Source organism: Limulus polyphemus, unplaced genomic scaffold (assembly GCF_000517525.1).
Source record: "Limulus polyphemus unplaced genomic scaffold, Limulus_polyphemus-2.1.2 Scaffold2267, whole genome shotgun sequence".
In the NCBI taxonomy this organism is placed as follows: Eukaryota; Metazoa; Arthropoda; class Merostomata; order Xiphosura; family Limulidae; genus Limulus; species Limulus polyphemus.
In genome coordinates this window covers 71543-75759 of record NW_013667877.1, presented here as the reverse complement: position 1 = coordinate 75759, position 4217 = coordinate 71543, and the positions used below count along the sequence as shown (strand labels likewise).

General features: G+C 34.9%; 1 protein-coding gene across 1 annotated transcript in view; it reads left to right on the top strand.

Annotated features, from left to right (window-relative positions):
* The window catches only part of LOC106466467, a 132844-nt gene that overhangs the window by 58938 nt on the left and 69689 nt on the right, over positions 1 to 4217 (top strand). The gene's annotated exons all lie outside the window — the stretch shown is intronic.

Here is a 4217-nt window from a genome sequence, read left to right as displayed (position 1 = left end):
ATCGCACTAGTATTCTGTGTGTGATTCACTTAAAATTGTGGCGTGAGTTACCGTAATCGTTGGTCTTCTTTCTTCTGAAGATTCTCTGTTCCTTTTGCCAAAGTGCACTAAGGCTGATTCAATTACTTTAGAACCACACTCTGATGGAACTAATTATTTTTATTATCTCTTCTCCTTCTGTTAGTCAACTTTTTCTTGCCCTGTAACTCTACTCTTTTTTGCTATTATCTGTCTGCTAGTTTCGCTCGTCACACACTATTTACATGTCTATCACTTAATCGTCTGCCCGCCTTCTATATTCTCGACGTCATTGTATTGCACGCTACGTTCGATAGTCTCAACATCAATTAGTTATTAACAAAACTTCCTACAGTTGTCTGCTTTTAACTCTTATTTTAACAAAACTAAACAATAATATAATATTCATTCACAGAAATAAATTAATCAACACTATCTAAACTAAACAGTCTTTTATGTCATGACAGAATACTTTTACGACCTCGCTGATGTTATTAACTGGGATATGTATATAATATTGTCCAGTTACTCTTCTTAGAGCTTTATTAGTAATAATACTATGTCACTGCAATAGCTTGAACCCTAAAGATTATTTTGTTTTGTATTTTTTTTTGCTTGATGAGTGAACGTTTTAACATTAATAATGTTCACTGTTGCAACAGTAATTATGATTTTGATAATTTGATTTGCATAAAATAGTGTAATTTAATACAACTACTTGGCTACACTGCTGTTGAAACACGTTATCATGTATGAAGTGAGAATTTGCTTTTACTACTTGGACGTCTTTTTTGCATAGTTGTTCAGTAGTTAATGTGTAAGCTATGTGCATAGAGCGAAAAGAAAAATCAACCAGACAATCAATATAGTTAATTAAATATAATTTTCTTACGTTTCTGTCTCCTGATGGAAAATCGGTACGTTTACCGAACAGTAAAATCCGGTGTTCGATTCTCCGCGGTGGTCACAGCATATAGCCCAATGTGGCTTTGCTCTAAAACAAACAAGTTTACGTTTCTATTTATAAAGATTAGAATGCATTCTTTCACCAATTGGGTACCCTCGCTGTTAACGATATTTTCGGCCGTAATCCCAATAATATCTCACAAGGTTTGATCAGCATAAGAGATTCAACTTAATCCTAAATACATATATCAAGCTAACAATGCAAAACAACGTTCATAATAAAAGTATAATAATAAACAATAAATAAAAAGAAAAAGTAATGCCATTCGATATAATAAATAGTATAACCAATACTTTTAATGAAAGCAACAATAAATAAATAATAATGTGTATCTTTCTTAGGGAACACCAGCTGTCGACTTGAGCTACTGTCGTAGAAAACATTTATTTGGATAATGTACACTTAGTATAAAATGCCTGATTTTCACAGGTTATATCTAGTGATACGGTTATGATTTATATTAAATGTTAACAAATTAAAGTACTAGTAGTGGCGCAATACTTTGAAGATGACTGTGAGCAAGAAATATGAATTAATATGATTACTAATTATTACCAACAAATTCTATTTCTCCTATCTTTTTCAGCACTGGCCTATAAAGTCAGACCGTTATGCTTAGTAGTTCAGTAACCAAGCTTTTAATGCTCGTATTATCTTATAATATCCATTCTCCAAACATCTTGTGATATTTTCAGAAGAAAACGGGAAAAAATTGATTCAATAGCTTCTTAAGTTCGCGGTATATTTTTTATTGATTTTATATTGATCTTCAATAAAGCAGGCTATCAACTTTCAATCATTTTGCTATATTTTGTTGGATTTAGGCTTGTAAGTAATATATATATACACACACACACACAAAAAAGGCCAAAAATACGTTTTAGACGATAGTTTTTGGGAAAGTTGTTTGTTTTTTAATTTAACTGTAAAAAAAAAAAAATCAGTGCGTGTAGCAGGAGACGCTGAAGAGCTATTCACCTCTGAATACCATATTTGTCAAAGCCTTGAATGCCAATGTTTACCCATGAAAGCTCGGAGATTCACCTGCTGCTTGCCGAGCTCGTGCCTTGTAATCTTGCACGAGCTCTTTCGCCGTCGGGTTAGTACGTTGCACTATGAAGTCCTTGCCCCGGTGAAAGAACTAGTTGGTTCTTTCAATAGATCGACCTGGGAGAAAGGGAAACCGGGCTTTAATGAAGCATTATCTTTGCACAGAACAAACCGAGAGAGGAAACTCGTCATCGGCGTTTTAACCCGTGTTTATAGGTGTTATTGTTATGTACAGCTCACTGACAGTATGCGATATTGAAGTAGTTGTGTAAGGGGAGACGAAAAAAAGAAATCGCTTTCCGTTCGTTCTTGCCCATCAAATTGTTACATTCGGCACATTGACATAGGTGGCACTGGTGGTAGTAATAAGTAATAAGCATCCCACATTATTTGCCATGTTTTTGCACGTGTAACGCATGCTGTCACGTGATGATGAGTTGACTCGGTAAGGTAATGGCGAAATGACCTACGTTCATGGCTTCCCACGCCTTTTTTATATGTATATCCTGAATAGGCTAAACACTGAAGTGTCAATTACATTAAACTCAGTTTTATTTTGGTAGTTTATCTTAAATTGTAAATCGGGAAATAGACAGATAGTTTATCTTAGATTGGTTAAGGGGCCTTTGTTTTATTAGGTTTTGTATTAATATAAATCAGGAAATAGATAGTTTTCCTTTAAATCTTGTACATATTGTTTAGTTTCTTACAAACGGTATGTTTATGTATTGTATCACACCTGTTACACCAAATGTAAAGGCAACATTTTGTAAAGATCAGAATAAAATGAAACCATGTTTTTTTTCTAATTTGTGTCCTTTCAGCACTTACTATAGATGCATTAAAATTAAGCAAAAATAAAAAGTTATTAAAAATTCTGTTTTAGATAAGGTGTTGAGTGTGTTTTAATTCAATGAAATTTAAGCAACAACGAAAAAGCCTATGTGTATCAATAAAAGTTGGTGGAAATTGTAAAGTTACGACAGAAAACCCGTACATTTAAAATTTACATTAATTTCACAATGTCTTTACACTATACTGATATGATAATTTTTAAAAACATAACATATTAAGATTTTTACACATAAAATGTCAACCAAGCAAAATAAAACCTGCTGTCTTTTTGTTGTAACTTTAGACAGCGCGAAGACCTTGTTGTCAGAACCTCCTCTTTGTGGTTATTTACTTTAATCTCGTAACTATCACAGAAGCTTGGGGTTTATGGTTTTCAGCTGTGATTGTGTTATAAAAGTGACAGTCAATCCTGCTATTCATCTGAGGGTAGCCGTGTTGGTGGCGGGTGCTATTGGCTGGTTACCCTCCATCTTGTCAACAGTTTTAAATTAAGAATGGTATGCCTTAACCTTGGGGACCTCTGACCTAGTAGTTCCGCCCACGTGTCACACAGGGTGCTGTTCAGGCTAAAAATACTAAATACCATCAGTACAAGGTCATGCTTATTGTTTAACGTTAAATGTGTTTGGTATGAACTCAGTTGTGTTAGAATTTTATCGTTGTTACTACCCAGCGTATCATTTCAACAAACGGGGAAGACATTGGAGAGGCTAGATCTGAACGTTAATTCTCTTTTGCCACTCCCTGGTGTCCTTCGAAGTTTAGTAGAAATCGTTAGAATAGCACGGGATATAGGGGGACATAGGTGGTCATATCTAAACTCTGACCCCTCTTTTCACACTTCGCGAGGAGGAATTCGAGTAAACACTAAGTTTGGTTGAAATCAGTCAAAAAAGTTTCGTTGCGCTTTCTTGGAACCTGAACTAATGTTACTTTACACACTGTTATTTTACAATATATATATATATATATGTTTAGTTAAGCTCAACGAATGTGTTTTTATAAAACGTTACCGCACGCTAGGTTTAATAATGCTCCGTTTTACAGCAACAATGATCGTAATTATAAGTTTGAACAAACCAGTAATATTGGTTTGCTCTAACACCTATAAAACAAGCTATGCTGAATTTCCTGAGTGCCGATGACGTCTAGAATGGGGGGGGGGGGGAGAGAAAGAAGTTGCGCTCATTGGTTTAGAAATTGGCGGTACATCTGGTAGAATTCCAGAGTTCACTGACCCCCCCCCTCTCCTGTTTTCCTGTGTTTATTTATTTTATAACCTCTGTTCGTGGGTGGTTTGGTTTGTTTGAGAAGACGTGGTAGACAT